This window comes from Mustela nivalis, assembly GCF_964662115.1.
Source record: "Mustela nivalis genome assembly, chromosome: 12".
Taxonomy (NCBI): domain Eukaryota; kingdom Metazoa; phylum Chordata; class Mammalia; order Carnivora; family Mustelidae; genus Mustela; species Mustela nivalis.
In genome coordinates, this window is record NC_139031.1 from 99,659,752 (window position 1) to 99,685,031 (window position 25,280).

Here is a 25,280-nt window from a genome sequence, read left to right on the forward strand (position 1 = left end):
GCCAAAATTAAGAGTTGGACACTTAACCAACTGAGCCTCCTAGGTACCCCACAATAAAGTATTTTTAAATTAAGGTATTTTTAAGTTAAATTAATTTAAATTAAGTATTTAAAATATCTTTAAATTTTTAAATTAAGGTGTGTTCATTGTTTGTATAGGCATAATGCTATCACACACTTAATAGACAACAGTGAAGCATAAACATAACTTTTATGTGCACTGGGAAACTGAAAATATTATTTGACTTACTTTATTGTGATATTCCCCTTATTGTGGTAGTCTGGAACTGAAATGGTAATATCACTGAGGTATGCTTGTATATAGTTTTGTTTATTTTATTTAATTAAACTTTTATCTTTGAGATACTTGTAGAATCACATATGGTTATAAGAAAGAATTCAGAGATCCACTTACACTCTACTCGGTTTTCCTTCATGGTAATGTCTTGGGAAGGTATAGTACATGATCATAGCCAGGATATTGTCCTTGACACAGTCTAAGAGACAGAGTATTGCCATTGTCCCCAAACCCCTCACATCACTCTTCCAGAGCCAGGCCAGTTCCTTCTTATCCCCTCTCCTTCATCTCTATAATTTTGTCATTTCAAGAATGATATGTAATTGAAATTTTAAGTATGTCATCTTTTGGAATAGGCTTCTTTTCCTTTGGTATAGTTCTGTGGGGATTCGTCTAGGTTTGGGCATGTATCCACAGTCTGTTCTTTTTTATGGTTGAATAGTATTCTAAGATGTGGATTTACTACACTGTCTTTAGCATCTGCCCACTGAAGCGCATCTGGGTAATTTTCAGTTTTTTTGACAACTGTGAACAATGTGTGAATACAGGCTTTCATTCTTCTGGGATCAGTGCCCAGGAATGCCCAGGAATGCCCAGGCTGGGATGTACTGGGGCTTGCAGGTAGTCTATTAACCACCACTCTGTTTCCCAGAGTGACCCTCCATTGGACATTCCCACCATTGGTATGTGAATGATCTTGTTTCTCCACATCTGCACCAATATCAGAGAATCTCTATTTTTTAAAATTTTAGTATTTTGAAAAGTGTGTTGTAACATCTCATTGTGGTTTTCATTTACATTTCTTTAATTGCTAATGATGTAGAACAAACACCTTTTCATGTGCTTTTTTTTCGATCTGTATATTCTTTTTGGTGAAATATCTCTTCATCTCTTTTTACAAATGTTCTAATAAGATGACTTTAATTTTTACTGCTGAGTTTGAGAGTTCTTGATATGTTCTCATCCTTTGTCAGGTACGTTGTTGGCAAATATTTTCTCCCACCGTGCAGTTTTTCTTTTTGTCCTAAAAGGGTCATTTATAGAAGAAAAGATTAAATCTTGAAGTACAATTTATCAACTTTCCCTTTCATGGATCATGTTTCTGGTGTCAAGTCTATAAACTTTTCATCTAACCCTAGATCCTGAAGATTTTCTCTTATTTTTTTTTAAGTGTTATAGTTTTATACTTTATTCTATGATCTATTTTGAATTAATTTTTGTATAAGATGTGAGAGTTCGAGGGTTTTTTCTTGTTTGTTTATTTGTTTTGCTTATGGTTGTTCAATTTGCTCCAGCGACATTTCTTGAAAATGCTATTTTTCCTCTCTTGAATTGTTTTTGCACTTTATAAAAAATCATTTGCTCATATCTGTGCAGATCTATTTCTGAGTTCTCTGCTCTAGGCCACTGATTAATGATTCCATCCCTCTGCCAATGTCAAGCAGGCTTGATTACTGTAACTATATAGTAAGCCTTGAAAATGGTGTAAGTGATTCCTCCCACTTTATTATGGTTTTAAAAAAAAGCTTTTTTTTACTTCCTTTGCCTCTTAATATAAAATTTAGAATATTATTATACACGTGTACAAACATTTTGGCAGAAATCCCATTAAAACTGTCAATTTGAGGAGATTTGACACCTTCACTCTGTTGTATTCTAATCCATGACCATGTCATTTCTTTCCATTTCTTTAGGTCTCTGTTTCCTGTTGCCAACACTGTGTCGTTTTTGGCGTATGTGCCCTGTACTTGTTTTGTTAGATTTACCTAAGTATTTTATTTTAATTGAGATATAATGGGCATATATCATATGCATTTCAGGTATACAACATGATAATTTGATACTTGTATATACTGCAAAATATTCACCACAATAAGTCTAGTTAATATTCATCACCACACAACTACAATTTTTTTCTTGTGACTGGAACTTTATCTTAACAACTTTCAAATATGCAACACAGTATTATTAACTATAGTTGCCATGCTGTACACTATATCCCTAGGACTTACTTATTTTGTAAGTAGAAATTTGTACTTTTGACCCCCTTCACCCATTTCACCGTCTCACCTTCCACTCTGCACCTCTGACAACAACCAGTCTGTTCTCTGTAGGAGTGAGCTTGTTCTGTTTTGTTTTAGACTCCACATAGGAGTGAGATGACGGGTATCTTTCATTCTCTTTTTCTTTCTCTGACTTACTTCACTTAAGCATAATGTCCTCAAGATTCATCCATGTTGTCACAGATGACAAGATTTCTTACTTTTCTGGGGGGCTGAATTATATTCAATTGTAAACATATTCTTCATTTTCTCTATTCATTCATCCATAGATGGACTCTTAGGCTGTTTCCTCATCCAGGCTATCATAAATAATGCTGCAAAAAATGTGGGGGTGCAGATATATTTGTATGTTATTTTTTGTTTCCTTCCGATAAATACCCAGAAATGGAATTGTTGGACCATAGGGGGGTTCTATTTTTAGTTTTTTGAGGAACCTGCATACTGTTTTCCATAGTGACTGAACCACTTTATGCTCTCAAAAGTAGTGCGTAAGGGTTTACTCTTCTCCACCTCCTGGCTAATAATGTTATTTCTTGTCTTTTTTATAATACCCAGTCTAACAAGTGTGAGGGGATAACTTATTGTGGTTTTGATTTGCTCCCATGCCCATTTTTAAATCAGATATTTGTTTGTTTTTGCTATTGAGTTGTAGGAGTTCTTCATATATTTTGGATATTAACCCTTTATCAGATATAGAGTTTGCAAATATTTTATCCTATTCTTAAGTTGTCTTTTCTTTTTGCTGATGGTTTCCTTTGCTTTGTGGAAGCTTTTTAATTTTATGTAGCCCCACTTGTTTATTTTTGCTTTTGTTTTTGTCTTAGCTTTTGTGTGAAATAAAAAAAAAATTGTCAATAGTGATGTCAAGGATCTTACTGCCTATTTTTCTTTTAGGAGTTTGATGATTTCAAGTCTATGTTCAAATCTTTAATCCACTTTGGGTTCATTTATGTGTATGTGGCTTATTAATGGTTTTGCACGTGTCTGTCCACCTTTCCCAATACCATTTATTAAAGAGACTGTCCTTTCCCCCTTGTATATTCTTGGCTCCTTTGTTACAAATTAATTGACTTTGTTATAAATTAATTAATAATTTATTAGTATGTGGATTCTCTATTCTGTTCCACTGATCTACTTATCTGCTTATATATTAAAATCGTAGTGTTTTGATTACTATAGCTTTGATCATAGTTTCAAATCAGTAAGTGTTATGTTGTCAGCGTTGCGCTTCTTTCTGAAGTTTGCTTTGGCTATTTGGAGGTCATTTGTGGTTTAATGCAGATTGAGGATGATTTCTTATCTTTCTGTGAAAAATGCCATTGGAATTTTGATAGGGATTACATTGGATCTGTTGATTGTTTGCGGGGTAGAATGAACATTTTAACAATATCAGTTCTTCCAATCTATGAGTAATAATTATTTTTCCATTTATTTGTATCTTATATAATTTATTTTATCAGTGTCCTATCACTTTTAGTGTACAGGTTTTTCCTCCTTGGTTAAATTTATTCCTAGGAATTTTATTCTTTTCAATACTATTATAAATGGAAATTTTTTTATTCCCTTTTGGATAGTTTGTCATTAATGTATCAAAATACAAATGATTTTTGTATATTGATTTTGTATCCCACAGCTTTATTGAGTTCATTAGTTCTAACAATTTTTTGATAGAGTGTTTAGGGTTTTCTTTATATCATATCATGCCATCATCAAATAGAGGTATTTGATAGTTTTACTTTTTGCTTTCTGCTTTAGATATCTTTTATTTCTTTTTCTTGTCTGATTGCTGTGGCTAGGACTTACAATACAATGTTGAATAAAAATGGTGAGAGTAGGCATCCTTCTCTTCTTCCTAATCATAGGGAGAAGTTTTAGCATTTCACTGTTGATTGTGATATTGGCTGTGGGTTTGTCATATATGACTTGTATTGTTGAAGTATGTTACCTCTATACCAATTTTTTTTTAAATTTTATATAAACATATATTTTTATCCCCAGGGGTACAGGTCTGTGAATCACCAGGTTAACGCACTTCACAGCACTCACCAAAGCACATACCCTCCCCAATGTCCATAATCCCACTCCCTTCTCCCAAAACCCCTCCCCCCAGCAACCCTCAGTTTGTTTTGTGAGATTAAGAGTCACTTATGGTTTGTCTCCCTCCCAATCCCATCTTGTTTCATTGATTCTTCTCCTACCCACTTAAGCCCCCATGTTGCATCACCACTTCCTCATATCAGGGAGATCATATGATAGTTGTCTTTCTCTGCTTGACTTATTTCGCTAAGCATGATACGCTCTAGTTCCATCCATGTTGTCGCAAATGGCAAGATTTCATTTCTTTTGATGGCTGCATAGTATTCCATTGTGTATATATACCACTTCTTCTTTATCCATTCATCTGTTGATGGACATCTAGGTTCTTTCCATAGTTTGGCTATTGTGGACATTGCTGCTATAAACATTCGGGTGCACGTGCCCCTTTGGATCACTACGTTTGTATCTTTAGGGTAAATACCCAGTAGTGCAATTGCTAGGTCATAGGGCAGTTCTATTTTCAACATTTTGAGGAACCTCCATGCTGTTTTCCAGAGCGGTTACACCAGCTTGCATTCCCACCAACAGTGGAGGAGGGTTCCCCTTTCTCCGCATCCTCGCCAGCATCTGTCATTTCCTGACTTGTTGATTTTAGCCATTCTGACTGGTGTGAGGTGATATCACATTGTGGTTTGATTTGTATTTCCCTGATGCCCAGTGATATGGAGCACTTTTTCATGTGTCTATGGCCATCTGGATGTCTTCTTTGCAGAAATGTCTGTTCATGTCCTCTGCCCATTTCTTGATTGGATTATTTGTTCTTTGGGTGTTGAGTTTGCTAAGTTCTTTATAGATTCTGGACACTAGTCCTTTATCTGATATGTCGTTTGCAAATATCTTCTCCCATTCTGTCAGTTGTCTTTTGATTTTGTTAACTGTTTCCTTTGCTGTGCAAAAGCTTTTGATCTTGATGAAATCCCAATAGTTCATTTTTTCCTTTGCTTCCCTTGCCTTTTGCGTTGTTCCTAGGAAGATGTTGCTGTGGCAGAGGTCGAAGAGGTTGCTGCCTGTGTTCTCCTCAAGGATTTTGATGGATTCCTTTCGCACATTGAGGTCCTTCATCCATTTTGAGTCTATTTTTGTGTGTGGTGTAAGGAAATGGTCCAATTTCATTTTTCTGCATGTGGCTGTCCAATTTTCCCAGCACCATTTATTGAAGAGACTGTCTTTTTTCCATTGGACATTCTTTACTGCTTTGTCGAAGATTAGTTGACCATAGAGTTGAGGGTCTATTTCTGGGCTCTCTATTCTGTTGCATTGATCTATGTGTCTGTTTTTGTGCCAGTACCATGCTGTCTTGATGATGACAGCTTTGTAATAGAGCTTGAAGTCCGGAATTGTGATGCCACCAACGTTGGCTTTCTTTTTCAATATCCCTTTGGCTATTCGAGGTCTTTTCTGGTTCCATATAAATTTTAGCATTATTTGTTCCATTTCTTTGAAAAAGATGGATGGTACTTTGATAGGAATTGCATTAAATATGTAGATTGCTTTAGGTAGCATAGACATTTTCACAATATTTATTCTTCCAATCCAGGAGCATGAAACATTTTTCCATTTCTTTGTGTCTTCCTCAATTTCTTTCATGAGTATTTTATAGTTTTCTGAGTATAGATTCTGTGTCTCTTTGGTTAGGTTTATTCCTAGGTATCTTATGGTTTTGGATGCAATTGTAAATGGGATTGACTCCTTAATTTCTCTTTCTTCTGTCTTGCTGTTGGTGTAGAGAAATGCAACTGATTTCTGTGCATTGATTTTATATCCTGACACTTTACTGAATTCCTGTATAAGTTCTAGCAGCTTTGGAGTGGAGTCTTTTGGGTTTTCCACATATAGTATCATATCATCTGCGAAGAGTGATAATTTGACTTCTTCTTTGCCGATTTGGATGCCTCTAATTTCCTTTTGTTGTCTGATTGCTGAGGCTAGGACCTCTAGTACTATGTTGAATAGCACTGGTGATAATAGACATCCCTGCCGTGTTCCTGACCTTAGCGGAAAAGCTTTCAGTTTTTCTCCATTGAGAATGATATTTGTGGTGGGTTTTTCATAGATGGCTTTGATGATATTGAGGTATGTGCCCTCTATCCCTACACTTTGAAGAGTTTTGATCAGGAAGGGATGCTGTACTTTGTCAAATGCTTTTCCAGCATCTATTGAGAGTATCATATGGTTCTTGTTCTTTCTTTTATTGATGTGTTGTATCACACTGACTGATTTGCGGATGTTGAACCAACCTTGCAGCCCTGGAATAAATCCCACTTGGTCGTGGTGAATAATCTTTATAATGTACTATTGAATCCTATTGGCTAGTATTTTGTTGAGTATTTTCGCATCTGTGTTCATCAAGGATATTGGTCTATAGCTCTCTTTTTTGGTGGGATCCTTGTCTGGTTTTGGGATCAAGGTGATGCTGGCCTCATAAAATGAGTTTGGAAGTTTCCCTTCCATTTCTATTTTTTGGAACAGTTTCAGGAGAATAGGAATTAGTTCTTCTTTAAATGTTTGGTAGAATTCCCCCGGGAAGCTGTCTGGCCCTGGGCTTTTGTTTGTTTGGAGATTTTTAATGACTGTTTCAATCTCCTTACTGGTTATGGGTCTGTTCAGGCTTTCTATTTCTTCCTGGTTCAGTTGTGGTAGTTTATATGTTTCTAGGAATGCATCAATTTCTTCCAGATTGTCAAATTTATTGGCGTAGAGTTGTTCATAGTATGTTCTTATAATAGTTTGTATTTCTTTGGTGTTAGTTGTGATCTCTCATCTTTCATTCATGATTTTATTTATTTGGGTCCTTTCTCTTTTCTTTTTGATAAGTTGGGCCAGGGGTTTATCAATTTTATTAATTCTTTCAAAGAACCAGCTCCTAGTTTCGTTGATTTGCTCTATTTTTTTTTTTTTTTGGTTGCTATTTCATTGATTTCTGCTCTGATCTTTATGATTTTTCTTCTCCTGCTGGGCTTAGGGTTTCTTTCTTGTTCTTTCTCCAGCTCCTTTAGGTGTAGGGTTAGATTGTGTACCTGAGACCTTTCTTGTTTCTTGAGAAAGGCTTGTACCGCTATATATTTTCCTCTCAGGACTGCCTTTGTTGTGTCCCACAGATTTTGAACCATTGTATTTTCATTATCATTTGTTTCCATGATTTTTTTCAATTCTTCTTTAATTTCCCGGTTGACCCATTCATTCTTTAGAAGGATGCTGTTTAGTCTCCATGTATTTGGGTTCTTTTCAAACTTCCTTTTGTGGTTGAGTTCTAGCTTTAGAGCATTGTGGTCTGAAAATATGCAGGGAATGATCCCAATCTTTTGATACCAGTTGAGTCCTGATTTAGGACCGGGGATGTGATCTATTCTGGAGAATGTTCCAGTGCACTAGAGAAGATGTGTATTCTGTTGCTTTGGGATGAAATGTTCTGAATATATCTGTGATGTCCATCTGGTCCAGTGTGTCGTTTAAGGCCTTTATTTCCTTGCTGATCTTTTGCTTGGATGATCTGTCCATTTCAGTGAGGGGAGTGTTAAAGTCCCCTACTATTATTGTATTATTGTTGATGTGTTTCTTTGATTTTGTTATTAATTGGTTTATATAGTTGGCTGCTCCCACGTTGGGGGCATAGATATTTAAAATTGTTTGATCTTCTTGTTGGACAGACCCTTTGAGTATGATATAGTGTCCTTCCTCATCTCTTATTATAGTCTTTGGCTTAAAATCTAATTGATCTGATATAAGGATTGCCACTCCTTCTTTCTTCTGATGTCCATTAACATGGTAAATTCTTTTCCACCCCCTCACTTTAAATCTGGAGGTGTCTTCGGGCTTAAAATGAGTTTCTTGGAGGCAACATATAGATGGGTTTTGTTTTTTTATCCATTCTGATACCCTGTGTCTTTTGATTGGGGCATTTAGCCCATTAACATTCAGGGTAACTATTGAGAGATATGAATTTAGTGCCATTGTATTGCCTGTAAGGTGACTGTTACTGTATATGGTCTCTGTTCCTTTCTGATCTACCACTTGTAGGCTCTCTCTTTGCTTAGAGGACCCCTTTCAAGATTTCCTGTAGAGCTGGTTTGGTGTTTGCAAATTCTTTCAGTTTTTGTTTGTCCTGGAAGCTTTTAATCTCTCCTTCTATTTTCAATGATAGCCTAGCTGGATATAGTATTCTTGGCTGCATGTTTTTCTCGTTTAGTGCTCTGAAAATATCATGCCAGCTCTTTCTGGCCTGCCAGGTCTCTGTGGATAAGTCAGCTGCCAATCTAATATTCTTACCATTGTATGTTACAGACTTCTTTTCCCTGGCTGCTTTCAGGATTTTCTTTTTGTCACTGAGACTTGTAAATTTTACTATTAGGTGACGGGGTGTGGGCCTATTCTTATTGATTTTGAGGGGCGTTCTCTGTACCTCCTGAATTTTGATGCTCGTTCCCTTTGCCATATTAGGGAAATTCTCCCCACTATATCTCTCCCGTGTACCTTCTGCTCCCCTCTCTCTTTCTTCTTCTTCTGGAATCCCAATTATTTTAATGTTGTTTCGACTTATGGTGTCACTTATCTCTCGAATTCTCCCCTCGTGGTCCAGTAGCTGTTTGTCCCTCTTTTGCTCAGCTTCTTTATTCTCTGTCATTTGGTCTTCTATATCGTTAATTCTTTCTTCTGCTTCATTTATCCTAGCAGTGAGAGCCTCCATTTTTGATTGCACCTCATTAATAGCTTTTTTGATTTCAACTTGGTTAGATTTTAGTTCTTTTATTTCTCCATAAAGGGCTTTTATATCTCTCGAGAGGGTTTCTTTAATATCTTCCATGCCTTTTTCGAGCCCGGCTAGAACCTTGAGAATTGTCATTCTGAACTCTAGATCTGACATATTACCAATGTCTGTATTGATTAGGTCCCTAGCCTTCGGTACTGCCTCTTGTTCTTTTTTTTTGTGTTGAATTTTTCCGTTTTGTCATTTTGTCCAGATAAGAGTATATGAAGGGGCAAGTAAAATACTAAAAGGGTGGTAACAACCCCAGGAAAATATGCTTTAACCAAATTAGAAGAGATCCAAAATTGTGAGGGGGGAGAAAGGGGATAAAAGGAGGTTCAAAAAGGAAGAAAGAAAAAAAAAAGTAAAAAGAAAAAAAGAAAAGAAAATAAATAAATAAATAAATAAGGAAAACACCTAAGAAAAACATAAAAAAGAAAAAAAATATATATTATATTAAACTAGTAAAAAATCGTTAAAAAAGAAAAAGGTAACAGTTAAAAAAAAATTTTACCCGAAGGCGAGAAAAAAAAATACAAAAAATGAAAAAGAAAAAAAATTAAATTAACTGCAAGACTAAAAGAAATCACAGGGAAAAAGCCATGAGTTCCGTGCTTGGCTTTCTTCTCCTTTGGAATTCTGCTACTCTCCTTGGTATTTAAACCGCACTGCTTGGTAGGTGAACTTGGTATCGGCTGGATTTCTTGTTGATCTTCTGCGGGAGGGGCCTGTTGTAGTGATTCTCAAGTGTCTTTGCCCCAGGCGGAATTACACCGCCTTTACCAGGGGCCAGGGTGAGTAATCTGCTAGGGTTTGCTTTCAGCAGCTTTTGTTCCCTGAGCGCTTTCCGTAGAGTTCCGGAGGGCGGGAATACAAATGGCGGCCTCCTGGTCTCCAGCCCTGAGGAGCCGAGAGCCCAGGGCCGCACTCCTCAGTGCGCCCTCAGAGAACAGCGCCCAGTTACTCCCATCTGCCTGACCTCTGGCCGCGCTCGAGCTCACGGAGCCTGCGACCGGTTCAAGGTAACACCGAGCTGTGAGCTTACTGTTGGCTCTGTCTCTGTAGCCGGCTTTCCCGTTCCAATACCGGCAAGCTCTGCTACACTCAGACACCCCCGATCCTTCTATGACCCTGCGGGACCTGAGGCCACGCTGACCCTGTGTGGGCTTCGCCCCGGTTTAGCCTCTGGAGCGATGTCCTTCAGCGGAACAGACTTTTAAAAGTCCTGATTTTGTGCGCCGTTGCTCCGCCCCTTGCCGGGAGCCGGCCCCTCCCCCCGGGGTCTATCTTCCCATCGCTTTGGATTCACTTCTTCGCCGGTCCTACCTTTCAGAAAGTGGTTGTTTTTCTGTTTCCAGAATTGCTGTTCTTTTCGATCTGCCGATCGATTTTCAGGTGTTTGCAATCTTTAGATAAGCTATGTAGCTGATCTCCGGCTAGCTGAAGTAGTCTCAGCCTGCTACTTCTCCGCCATCTTGACTCCACGTTTTTCACCTCTATACCAATTTTTAAGTGTTTTTATAAAAAATGGATGCTAAATGGATGTCAAATGTTTTTTCTGCATCTATTGAGATAATCATATCTGCATTTTGTTAATATGTTGTTACATTGATTGATTTGTAGATATAGAGCCATCGTTGTATCCCTTGGATAAAGCCAACTTGATGATGACAAATAAACCTTTAAATGTATTGTGGAATTCAGTTTGCTAATATTTTGAGAATTTTTGTGTGTATGTTCATCAGGGATATCGGCTTGTAGTTTTCACGTGTTTTGGAGTCCCTCCTATTTTTTGGAAGAGTTTGAGAAGAATTATTTATTTTTCACTAAATGTTTGGTAAATATTCCATGGAATCTATTTGGTCCTGGACTTTTGTTTGTTAGGAGATTCTTTCTTACTGGTTCAGTCTCTTTATTAGTAATCTGTTCAAATGTTGTGTTTCTTTATGATTTAGTCTTGGTAGGTTATACCTTTCTAGGAATTATTCATTTTTTCTAGGTTGTCCAAATTTTTGGTGTATAATTGTTCATAGGAATCTCTTACAATCCCATGTATTTCTGTGGTATCATTTGTAATGTTTCCTCTTTCCTTTCTGATTTTACTTGAGTCCTCTATTTTTTTCTGGGAGACTCTAGCTAAAGTATGCATGTTTTGTTTATCTTAAACACACACACACACACACACCTCTTAGTTTCATTGATCTTTTCTGTCTCTATTTCATTTATTTCCATTCTGGGTTTTTTTTTTTTTTTTAATTTTCTTCTTTCTATTAACTTTGGGCTTAGTTTGTTCTTCTTTTTTCTAGTCCCCTAAGGTGTAAAGTTATATTGTTCATTTGAGATGTTTTTTGTTTCTTAACATAGACATTTATCATGATGCAATTCCCTCTCAGAACTGCTTTTGCTACATCCCATAAATTTTTCCATGCTGCATTTTCATTTTTATTTGTCTAAAGGTGTTTTTTTAAATTTCTGTTTTTATTTGACTAATGGGTTGTTCAGTAGCATGTTGTTTAACTTGCACATACTTGTGAATTTTCCATTTGTCTCCTTGTAATTGATCTCTAGTTTCATACCTATGTGGTCAGAAAAGATGTTTGATATGATGTCAGTTTTCTTAAATTTATTAGAACTTTTTTTCTGGCCTAACATATAATCTATCTTCAAGAATGTTTTTTATCTGCTTGAGAAGAATGTATATTTTGTGTCTTTTGAATGGAATGTCTTATAAATGTCTAAATCCATCTGGTCTAATGTGTCATTTAAGGCCAATATTTCTTAATGATTTTCTGTTTGGATGATATATCTATTGATGAAAGTGGGGTATTAAGTTCCCTACAATTATTATATTCTTGTTTATTTCTCCTTTTAGATCTATTAATGTTTGCTTCTTAGGTGTTCTTAGGTGAGATGCATAAATATTTATAATTGTTATATCTCTTATGGATTGACCACTTCATTTTTATATAATGACCTACTTTTTCTTTTACTATAGTCTTTGTCTTAGAATCTGTTCTGTCTGATGTTAAGTGTAGATACTCCAGCTTTCTTGTCATTTACATAAAATATTTTTTTCAATCCCTTCACTTTCAGTCTGTGTGTATCCTTACCTCTGAAATGAGTCTCTTGCAGGTAGCTTTAATTGGCTCCTGTTTTTTCATTTATTCAGCCATTTTATGTATTTTGACTGGAGAATTTAATCCATTTATATGTAAAGTAATTATTGAAAAGTATGTACTTACTGAAATTTTGTTAATTTTTTGGGGGGGCCATTTTGTAATTCCTTTGAAGAAAGGATTCTTCTTTTCTTGCTCCCTTCCTTTGTGATTTGATGATTTTCGGTAGTGGCATGCTTAGATTACTTTCTCTTTATCTTTTGTGTATCTATTATAGGTTTTTGCTTTGTGATTACCATGAGGCTTATACAAAGCAACTTATATTTATGGCAGTTTATCTTAAGTTGATAACAATTTAGGCTTGAATGCATTCTAAAACTACATTTTAATCCCCCCTATTATATTTTATGTTTTTGATGTCACAATTTATATGTTTTTATCATATATATTAGGTAGTTAGAGTATTATGTTTTTACTAATTTTGTCTTTTAATCTTTCTGCTAACTTTGTAACTGATTAAATCATCACCTTTACATTAGAGTATTCATAGATCTACATAATTCATAAATATATATTACCAGTGAGATTTATACTTTCATGTTTTCCTAGTACTAGTCAATGTCCTTTTGTTTCAAGTTAAAGAGTGCCTTTAACATTTCTTGTAAGAGCTGTCTAGTGATAGTGATGATGAACACCTTCAGCTTTTGTTTGTCTGGAAATTTTCTTTTCTTTTTCTTTTTCTTTTTTTTTTTTAGCTCTGTTTCAATTCTGGATGGCAGTTTTGTTGGTTAGAGTATTCTTGGTTGGCAGTTTATTTTCTTTGAACACTTTGACTATACCATGTTTCTCTCTTTTGGCCTGAAAAGTTTTTATTGAAAAATATGCTGACAATTTTATGGGGGTTTCTTTGTACATAACACATTATTTTTAAACCTCTCTCCCTGCCTTTAATGTTCTCTTCTTGTCTTTAAATTTTAACATTTTAATTATAATGTATCTTGGCATGGAGCTCTCTGGGTTTCTCTTATTTGGAACTCTCTGGGCTTCTGTATGGATCTATATGTTTTTTCCTTTTTCAGGTTAGGGAGGTTTTTAGCCATTAGTTTTTCAAATAAGTTTTATGTCCCTTTCTTTCTCTCTTCTCTTTCTGGGACCCCTATAATGTGAATGTTGGTCTGCTTGTTCCATAAGTCCCTTTAGATCTCTTCACTCCTTTTTATTATTTTTTTCTTTTTGCTATTCTTATTGGATAGGTTCTATTGTCCTCTCTTTGAGTTCACTTATTCTTTCTTTTGTTTCATTTAGTATGCTTTGAGACATTCTGGTTTTTTGTTTTTTCAGTTCAGTTATTGTACTGTTCAGCTTTGTGACTGTTTGGTACTTTCTTATATTTTTTATTTATCAAAATTCTCACTTTCTTCATGTATTGTTCTCCTGTGCTTGGTGAACATCTCTATGGCTGTTATTTTGCACTCTTTATAAGTCTCTCATTTCTGTTTCATTAAAGCCTTTTTTTCTGTAGTTTTAACTTGTTCTTTCTTTAAGAATGTATTTCTCTTTCTTTATTTAACTTGATTCTTGGTAATGGTTTCTATGCATTACATAAAATAGCCACTTCTCACAGTCTTGCAGGACTGGCCTTTGTAGAAGATGAAACTTATTTTTTAACCCTGCTTCAGCTCTTGTTTATCTCTCAAACTTTTGTGACTATCCAAACAGTCTACTTTATTCTTAGTGGCTCCTCGTAGTTGAGGGTGTCTAAGACCTGTCTTTTCTCAAAAAGGAGGGTCTCAGTTAGCTCCTAGATTCAGACTGATTTGAAGCCATGCCTTCAGGCAGCAGCTTTTAAGGTTTGCAAATGTACCTCTTTTGGGGAGGTTCTTTTTGTCCTGAGCCCTGGGGTGTCAGCCAGTTGAGAACTGCTTCTTTGTTTACTACTGTCTCAAACAGCCCATCAACAGAAACTCCACAAGACAACCAGAGCCAGGCTACCAAGGGATGTGTCCTCTGGGCCACAGCCACAAAAGCTGGGGTATCAAGCATGTATTCAAGCTCCTTTCTCAGAAACACTGGGGGACCAGAGATGGGACAGAAGGAGAATGTGGAGGCAACACCTTCTGGCCTCCCTGGTCTCTGCAGAGAATTGTAGTCAGCCCCTAAATGTGTGTTTAATTAGAATTCTGTCTTTGGCCCACAGCTGGGCAGAAAAGCTAATAAGCACCTTCCACAGAAAGACTAGGGGTATGTTTCAGTCCACTCTCTCTGGGCTGTGCCAAAGTGCAGGGTAGCCAGTTAAGATCTGTTTCTCTATTTGTTACAGTCCTATAGCACCCAGGAATATAATAACCCCATTGGCCACTAGGGCCAGAAAGGAAGTCAAGAAGCATCCCTGGGCAACAAATACAAAAACCAGAGTACCAGATATATGCACAAACTCCTTTTTAAGAAGTGATGTAGAGGGGGATGACAATGATAGCATCTACTCTCTGAGGTCTCTGTGGAGAAGCTTACCATGTGCCTTTAGTTGTGTATTCAATCAGAAGCTGCCTCTCAAGTTGCAACTGTGAAGAAAAACTAATAGGCCTCTTTCACAGAAAGACGGGGAGTTTCAGTCTGCTGTCTTTCCACTGTTCCCTGGGGGTGTAGGCAGTTAAGAATGCTTTTTCCATTTGTTAATTCTTATGAGACCCACAAATGTAAGCCTGCTGACCACCAAAGCCAGGAGGTCAGGGGTGGTAGCTGCAAAAACTGGGTGCCAAACTTTTACACAACCTAGGTGATATAGGACCTGGAGTGAAGTAGAGAGAGAACACCAAGGTAATGCCTGCTGGCCTCTGTTTTCAGAGAGTATTTCAGGAGTCCCTCAGCTGTGTGTTAAATTAGATGTCTGGCCATCAGGCCAAAGATTTAAGATAAGCTAGCAAGTCTCTTTCACAGAAAGACTGGGGTTATTTTCAATTGGCTGCCTCTGTACTGAGCCACAGGGTGAGTGAGTCCATATGAGCCCTCTAGGAACAGACCCCCTTGTGGGTCTCTTGGATATAAGCCTTGTTGGCTTTCAAAGCCAGATGCTTACAGTTTTGTCTCTCAGGAGCAGGTCTTAGAATGTGAGATGTCAGATGTGGGTTTCAAACTCCCCTGCTTAGGAAGAAACTGGAATTCTGAGTTCCCTCCAAATTGTGGGTTGTTGCACTGGGGGTGGGGTTTATGGCAAAATTGTGCCTTGGCTTCTCTTACCTATTTCATATGAGGATTTTTTGTTCACTTATTGTGTAGGAGTCACTTATCTAGTTTTTGGAATTTTTTTTTTTTTTTTTTCAGAAGAAATGACTCTGGGTATAGTTGTAGACTAGGTGTTTCTATGGGAAGAGGTGAGTTCAGGATCTTTTTACATCACCTTCTTCAATCAGGATTTCTAGTTTTTTTTTTTTTTTTTTTTCTATATAATTTATATTCTGGAACAGAACCACTCTTTCCTAAAGAGTGATGTATATTTTCTTCTTTTTGTCTTGTTTTTATTCTTATGCATCTTCTGTTAAATTCTTTTTTACAAAGAATTTGTTTACTTATTTATTTGAGAGAGAGCGAGCGAGCGAGAAAGAGAGCACAAGGTGGAGGGAGAGGTAGAGGGAGAAGCAAACTCTCAGTGAGCAGGGACCTTAATGTGGGACTCGATCCCACAACCCTGGGATCATGCCCTGAGCCAAATGAGCCACCCAGGCACTGGCCACCTTCTGTTAAATTCTTGAGGGGAACTTTGAAAGACCTTAATATCACTTATAGTTCATTCTTGTAGACAACAGAAACTTACTTTTTGTATCTTAAAAATAAAAGAATAAATCTATTGGGATCTCAGAGAATTTATGACTGTCTAGGAGTAAAACAAGAAAGCAGGAATCAGGGAACATAGCAGCTGTCTCCCTAGGAGGAACAACTTGGGTAGGATCCCATTGATATTTACTGTTCCTGACACGACTGGGAAGAAAATGAGCTCCAAGAGTTTGCTTAGTCTTTGTGTCCATGATTCAATGAGGAGTCATTTTAGTTGACTAGACCATGGACCTATTCTATAGCATATACCATGTGGCAATTACAGGAAGGATTATCCCTCAGATTTTTTTCTTAACCCCAAAATATCTTCTGTTTAATTTTTAAATATAATGACGTTATATCCAATAGTATATGCATAAAAAACAACAAACTATTTTCATTAAAAATTTACTATCAATAGAATACATAATAAAGTATAATTTGTAGCATAAATACAAATTAGCCAATTTATCTCCATTACTTATGTTATCATTTATCTTCATTTTATGGTTATAGTGTTGCAGATCATCAAAAGATGTAGAAATAGGTGATATATTTACAGGGTATTCTAAAAATAAAAATTCCATTCATTTGTTACTATAATACTTTCTCAACATTTAGTCTGTAATCTGAATCCAACATCAGGAGATAGACTTACTCTTGGATGGCTGTTCAGAAGTAATAATATTTGTGAAGTGTTTTTGATAGATGGATTTTTGCAAATGATTTCCTGAACATTTCATATAAATGGTACGAAGCAGTGTTTGTCCTCTGTCACTGGCCTATTCATTTACTTTAATGTCCTTAGGGATTATCCATATTATCACATATGGCAGAATTTCTCTTTTTAATGCTGCATGGTATTCAACTGTATATATAAACCACAGTTTCTTTTTCTATTCATTCAGTGATAGATACTTAGGTGTTTCCACATGTTAGTTATTATGAATAAGTTGCAATGAACATAGGAATGCAAATATCTCTTTGAGCTCCTGATTTCAATTCTGCATAGACACCCAGAAGTGGGATTGCTAGATCACAGCGTAGTTCTATTTTTAATTTTTGAGAAACCTTCTTATTGTTTTCCATAATCCTGTGCCATCTTGCATTCTCACCAAGGAGTACAAGGACTCTAATTTCTCCAGATCTTTGTTAACATTGTTATCTTTAGTTTTTTTGACAATAGCCATCTTAACAATAGCAGGTATTATGTCATTGTGGTTTTGATTTGCATTTCCCTGATGATGAGTGATGTTGAGCATCTTTTCATGTGTCTCTTGGCCATTTATATGTCTTCTTTAGAGGAGCCCCTCGACATTAGTAACAGTGAGTAAGTAGTGAGGGATAGAAGTCAGGAATTTCCTCCTATTAAGATTACATGTAACAGGAGAAAGGTAAAGTTCTGTAGGGATACTGAGATCCTATTTGGAAGAAAGTCGAGTGCTGGGCAGTCCAAATCTGACAAACCCAGTAACCACTACATGGTCTATTCTTTACTCATACTTGATTGACTGTCTTGAAGGCTGAGGATGACTTGTGGAAGGCATTGATCCATCATCTGTTGACACTCAGTGTGCTGCTGAGAAGCCTAACATTTGTTCCTTGGTGGATGAGGTTTTATTTTTTAAACTCTAGGGAAGTTTATATATCCTCTTCTTTCTCTTCAGTTGTTCTGAGATTTCGCACCATGTGTCCAGGTTAGCACCTCTATTCATTTACTGTCTTGAGCACTTAGGTCTTTCAATCTAAAGATCTTTACCTCTGAAGAATTCTCTTCTCTTATTATTTGATAGTTTCATTTCTCTCCATTCTTTGACTCTTTCAGAAACATTTATCAGGAGAATGTTGGGCTTGCTAGATTTCTTCTCTGTGTCCTTTGTTTTCTCCCCCTTTTCTCCTGATTCAGTGATTATTTTTAGTGGGTTTACTTTATTTCACACCACACCTTATCTCTTAAATTGTTTCAGCCTCTTAATGTCTTATACTTATTTCATGGATAAATAAATTTTCACTTTTTGAGAATACTAATTAGACTAGTTTAAACTATGTGTCATACCATTCCTTGGATATCTCTCTCTCTTTTTTTTTTTTTTGCCACTTTTTGTATCTCAGAATGAGCATTAGTTGAAAAAAAAAATCATTCTGTCTTTTTAACAGCTTTCTCAAGATATAATTCTCATACCATGCAATTCATCCATTTAAAGTACATAAGTACATGGTTTAAATTTATTGACAAATGTGTGCAATCATCAGCACAATCAATTTTAGGACATTTTCATCACCTGAAAAAGAAACTCCATACCAGTTAGCTATCAGTCCACTGCTTTCCACCTCCTCCAGCCCTGAGCAACCACTAATCTGCTTTGCATCTCTCTGTATTTCTCTATTCTGAACATTTCATATAATAGAGTCATATAATATGTAGTCTTTTGTGACTGGCTTCTTCCCTTTTGCATGTTTTCAAGGTTAACTCATGTTGTAGAATGTATTCATATTTCATTTTCTTTTAAGACTGAATAATGTTCCATTGTATGGGTATACTATACATTGCTCATCTATACATCAGTTGATGGACATTTTAATTTTTTTCCACATTTGATTATTATGAACAATGCTGCAATACACATTTATGTAAAATTTTTTTTGTGTATTTTTATTTCTCTTGGGCATATACCTGGGAATAGAGTGTGTGAATTATACGACAACTTTATGTTTAATTATTTGAGGAATTTCTAGACTGTTTTCCAAAACAGGTACACCATTTTACATTCCTATCAGCAGGGCATAAGTATCTCAATTTCTCCATACCCTCCTTAACATTTGTTATAATCTGGTTCTTGATTCTAGTCATCTCTACTGAAATTGGACTGGTATTTCACTGTGTTTTTGACTTACATTTGTCTGATAACTAATAACATAGAACACCTTTTATGTATCTATTGGCCATTTGTACTATTTCCCTGAACATCTATCCAGAATCTTTTTATTTTTTTGAATGGGTTATTTGTCTTTTTATTATTGAGTGTAAGATTCTTTACATATTCCATATGTAATTTCCTTATCAGATATCAGATACATATCCTTATCAGATATCAGATACATATTCCATATGTAATTTCCTTATCAGATATATAATTCATGAATATTTTTCCCATTCTTTGCATTATCTTTTCACTTTCTTGGTTGTGTCCTTTGAAGTACAAAGATTTTTAGTTTTGATGTAGTCCAAATTGTATAGTTTTCCTTTTGTTGTTCATGGTTTTGATGTATCTAAGAATCTTTTGCCATGTCTGAGGTGTTGGAGATTTATTTGCTCCTCTGTTTTCTTTTAAGAGTTTTATAGTTTGAGTTTTTATGTTTTGGTCTTTGATCTATTTTAAGTTAATTTTTGTACATGGTGTAAAGTAACCATTCAAATTCATACTTTCTAGTTGTTTGAGCATATTTTGTTGAAAAAACTACTCTTTTCCCATTTAACGATTTGGCACTCTCAACTCTATTCCATTGATCTGTATGTCTATCTGGGTGTCAGTAGCATACTGTTGGTTATTATTGCTTTATAGAACGTTTTTGAGGACTCATCACCCACAGTAACTTCCTTAATTTTTCTGAGAAATTTCATTAAAAAAAATAAAACACAACTTTTTTTTGTAGAAAAAAACACAGACCTAAAAAACCATATAAAGTAAACGTATATCGTAAGTAGTGAAAAAGCAAATGCTCTTGCAACTACCACTCAGTAAGGAAATAAAACTTTACTAATCACATGGAAGTCCCTTCATGTGTGGTTGGAAATTACATCCTTCTACCCACAGTAACTAACTATTATCCTGCCTTTACATTAATCACTTCCTTACTTTTCCTCATAGTTACATTACGCTCATATGCAACCCTGGGAATTACCACACAGCCTTGCATTAAATAAATGGATATGTCTTTAAGTCTTCTTTTAATCCCAAGTCACTCCTCTATCCCTTTATTTTCCTTACAATTTGTCTCTTGAACCATGAGAGTATTTAATAGAAGAGTTTGTCACTGATTGTATTCGCTAATTGTATTCTCTTGATGCAGGTTAAAAGGCTCCTCTGTTCTATTTCTCCTAAATTGGAAATTGGATCCAGAGTCTTGATCATCTTCAAGCTTGATCCCTTTGGCAATACAGTAGGTATTATTGTGTATTTTCACCACGAGGCACAGAATATGTTGTTGTTTCTCTTTTTCTGACGTTAGTAACTGTTGGTGTTCAGTGCCTAACTTCATTAATTCACTGGATAGTACAAAATGGTGATATTCTAATTCTATCGCTATTTGTTATTATTTGAATAGCTTTATAAATAAGATGAAAATAGAGAGGTAGGCAATAAGAGATATTGAACTCTAGGAAACATAAAGGGTTGCTGGAGGGGAGGTGGTTGGGGGATGAGGGGCATTAAAGGGGGTGCTTGAGGTAATGAACACTGGGTTTATATGTAACTGAACTCTACCTCTGAAACTAATGATACACCATATTTAACTAAATTGAATTTAAAGAATTTAAAAGAAAAAGAATATATATGCTCTATAAAGAGTATACTACTCTAACTCTATATAGAGTATGCTCTATAAAGAGTATACTACTGCATCTACTATTTTGCTACTCTGATATAATTCTTAGGGAGAAGAAAGGATAAATGCTAGGTTTTTTCCCCTTTGTTTTTATTTATTTATTTATTTTTTACAAATTTTTAAAATATTGAATTTATTCCTTATCTTCTTCTAAGGAAACTACTTTGATTATCTTATTATTGTAATAATATTATGATAAGCTTACAGATTTAATCATATTCTCCATTTCAACCAACCGTAATTGTCCTTTTTGAAATATTTCCATGTTTTGCTTGGGAGAACCTCTTCAAGCTGATTTCTAAGTATGTTTAATGACCCTAATGATCTTTAATAACTTGTTCACTGTCTGGTATGACAAGATGTTTGAGGGCTGTCTTGTACATTTCCTTCCCTAACATGGAATCAGCCAAAAAGTTCTGCTTTCTTTTAGTGGGAAGTGTTATTTTAAGACAAAATGTGAATTCTATGAAGAATCACTGCTTTTTGGTTGGTCAGTGTATTGTGGCCTCTTTGATAGAAAGGACTAAAAAGCTTTTATTCTCTGTGTGAGCATGTGTCAAAGGTAAACTTAGAATTACTTCTACAAGAAACTGTATATTTAATGTTCCCACCAATCCTCATGTCAATGTCTTTCTAGTATTTGGTCTTCTGAAACTTATACTCAGTGGATTTCTCAAAGGGATCTTGGGAACATTTTCCTTGAGTACTTATATTTTGATAAAAGTTTACATGTGCCCTTTAAGCTTGAAAGTGAGGTTTTGGGAGATCCTTGACTCATGTTTTTTTCTTCTCGACTATTCTAAGTATATTACGTTTCTCTGTCATAAAATATTACTTTTGAAAAAAATCTGATAATAATCTAATTCTTCATTTATTAGGCCCTTGCTTTGTGGCCTACCTGTCCAAAAGATTTTTTGTTCTTTTAAAAGTACAGTTATTTTACTAGACTTTCTTGGTTTTGGGCATTCTGGGTCAGTATTCTTAGTAGTCTCAGTGATCTGCTCTTTTGTATGTAGTTTCAAATAACTTAAGTTCAGAATAGTTTTCTTGATTTAGACATTTTGTTGTTTGCTCTTTTCTCTTGATTTGGTTTTCTTCTTCAGGGACACATATTATCTGTGTGCTGATTCTTCTGTGCCTTTAATATTTGTCACTTAAAAAATCCTGTTGTTCTTTTTATTTTTATTTTTTATTTTTAATTTTTTCTCCCTACTCTTTACTTCTCTTGAGGAATGGTCTGTATGTTTTCAATTATGGTATGATCCTTTTCTATCCTGAATTCTGTTTCTGAATTTTAAGTACTTCTAATTCTGATTTATGTTGCTTTACTTCTCATCTAGATGCCAGGAATACAAATATCAAAAGAGATAGTCCTTGCCTTTAATAAGTCCACCCTTATCAGAGTGTAATACATGCAATACACAGACAGAGTATACAAATAGTACAAAAAAAGGGATGAGTAATTCAAAGAAATTTAAGTTTTTGAGTCCTATGTTTAAATCACTAAAATATAGTGTTTTATACTCTGTATAACAAATTACAACCAGGTTAAATTGTCCTTATTATCTCTCAATAATCCATTTCAGCATAAAGCTATTAGTATATTTACTGTTTTTTGCTTTAAATGGTGTTTCAAAATATAAATATACAAATTTTGGCTTGAGCACCAAGATTCAATAAATGCCACAGCTCATTGATATGTAATGCTATTGTTATTGTTTTTGTTCTCCAGGAAGTTAACTTTGACCTAGAGGTTAGTCGTGTTCAGGATATTGTTAAGAAGTGCCCTTAACATCAATGTCTATAAAAGATAGAAGGAGAAAGCAGGATTGGGCACAGGAAGAAGCTGAGCTCTGATGCAGGCCTAACAACCTCAGCAAGCCTCATGGGGAATTGAAATGGCCTACCAAAGTTGTCTATGTTATGTCAAATTGGTCTCCTTGATACCTCTGTCTCAATTAGTCATTGGATGTTGGCTGTCCACAGAAAAGTGTGACCAGGGGCGAGACAGTTTTCTGTTGCTGAATTATTCCTGAAGGGGCTGTGGACCTACAAAACTCCCAGAAACTGGAGAAGTATGTTCCATCTTGAAGGGGAATGTGGGTGGCACAATTCCATGTGAACACACAGCACCACAAAGGACTTACCAAGGGGGCAATCTTCATATGATCTTGTGTCTCTTACATATCTCACCATATCAAGGGTATAAAACAGTTGAAAATGAAAGATTATGAGTTCCATGTTCCATTACAGATACAGTGAATTTTTGCTCACATCCTCATGGACAATCTATATGTTGAGATATGAGCCAACAAGTCAGTTTAATGGCTTCTGTGGGTAATCTGAACTCAGAGTGACTGGGCAAGTGTTTCCCAGTTATGGGATGAATGTAATGGAGAGTCAGTGTGGGCTTTCTAAAGATTTTCATGAGGAACAACTCATGAAAGTTGACTTGTCTGCTAGGAGAAAAAGAGAACTTAGCAGAAAGAAGTTCCATTTTGGCTAAAGAAGGAGATATATGTGACTAACTGGGGAAAATATACCCACATCTCAGAAATAGCTGATTAAGGATTTCCATGGAAAGCCCCATGTAAACCCATGTAAAGCCTGGTTTAGGCACCTGCAAAGACAAGACAATAGGAAATAAATAGCCACTGTGGTAGTTAAGTAAAAACTTCCTTTTCCTCTCTTTTCCTTTCTTCCTCTGCTCCAAAGCTGGAGAGGCCATAATTGAGCTTAACAGTTGGGCGGAAAATACATGACATGGTGTAGAAAATGTATACTAGGAAACAGTGAGTATCTCAACAGCCAGCTTTCTTGACTTTTGGACTTTATCTGCAATTGTCCTGAGCTTGAGGAAGGAGGGAAGATTTAATTTAACTCCAAAATAAGATCACTTCCTTTTTATGGAGCTAGAAAATTTAAATTACTAAGATAAGACTTTTTTTAAATTGAAAGATACTGGTGACTCTGTTGGTTGGGTGCTAGACTCTTGATTTCTGTCAAGTTGTGATCTCAGGGTTGTGAGATGGAGCCCCATGTCAAGCTTCATAGTGAGCCCTATGTCAGGCTTTGCATTCAGCATGGGGTCTATTTGTCCTTCTCCCTCTGCTCCTCCCCTGCTCATGCTTACTCTCTTTCTCATAAATGAATAAATAAAATATTTAAAAAATATATATAAAATTGAAGTTACCTAAGATTCATCCAAGTGAAGACCTGGACCCAGAAAAAAAAATTAAAGTTATAATGGAAAATAATAAAACTGCCTTATCTATATATCCCATAGTATACATTCCTAGCTAAATTTTTTGACTCTTTAGAGTTGTTTCTAACAACTAAGTTGTTGTTTTAATTTTTTTATTATCTAATTTATATAATGTATTATTAGCCCCAGGGGTACAAGTCTGTGAATCGCCAGGTTTACACACTTCACTGCACTCACCATAGCACATACCCTCCCCAATGTCCATAACCCCACCACACTCTCCCTACCCTCCTCCTCCAGCCATCCTCAGTTTGTTTTGTGAGATTAAGAGTCTCTTATGGTTTGTCTCCCTCCTGATCCCATCTTGTTTCATTTATTCTTCTCCTACCCCCAAACCCCCCACACTGCATCTCCATCTCCTCATATCAGGGAGATCATATGATAGTTGTCTTTCTCCGATTGACTTATTTCGCTCAGCATAATACCCTCTAGTTCCATCCACGTCATCGCAAATGGCAATATTTCATTTCTTTTGATGGCTGCATAGTATTTCATTGTATTTTTTTAGGTAAATTCAATTCAAGGGCTTTCTGAATCCTCAAAGAAAAATTACATGCTATTTGATACAATTAATTGGAATAGACTTTCATATTTTTTTAGGGAAGCCAAGTTTCATTTTATTCTCTCATTTTCTGAATGTGCCATAATATTGAGTGTTAGTTCATCTTGGAAGCAGGACAATTCTAGGCCAGAAATTTCCTCAATGTTACAGAAATGAAAAAAGATGTTGGAAAAAGCTTCAAAAAAGTTGGGTCTGGAAATGTCACTAAACATTCAGGACTGTAAGCTGTCATGGGTTTATCTTTCCTGGAAAACACATATAACCTGGTAATATCAATTACCAGCAATCTACTGTCACTTGTCACCATATTTTAGGGTTCAATTTAAATTATATCTTGGCTTCTGAAGCCCAGACATGTCAGGCATGCTCTGATTTTTCTTCTATTGAATAATCCCATTATGTAGTACTTATATAACCCTTAACATAGATGGAGTCACACTTAAAGTTAGAATTTTAAGTTAAACCTTATTTTTAAAGTCAAAGTATACATGTATATAGTTTAAAGAGTCAAACAACACTATAGTGCTAATAATAAAAACATTCTTTTGCTCCATCTTTTCCAACATTTTGCATCCCCGAATACCTCTCCCCAGATATAAACACGTTCATTTCTTTTTTTAAAAAAAATTTCATTTATTTATTTGACAGAGAAAGAGAGAGGGAGCACACAGTAGAGGGAGAGGGAGAAGCAGACTCCCCACTGAGCAGGGAGCCTGATGTG

At 35.7% G+C, this 25,280-nt stretch overlaps 1 long non-coding RNA gene across 3 annotated transcripts in view; it reads left to right on the top strand.

Moving 5' to 3' along the window:
* Positions 1-25,280, top strand: part of LOC309844655 — a 138,207-nt gene that overhangs the window by 15,200 nt on the left and 97,727 nt on the right. For all 3 annotated transcript variants that reach the window (XR_014300804.1, XR_014300805.1, XR_014300806.1), the window contains exon 2: positions 20,199-20,288. This is a non-coding gene — a long non-coding RNA (uncharacterized lncRNA). The remainder of the gene's footprint in view (positions 1-20,198; positions 20,289-25,280) is intronic.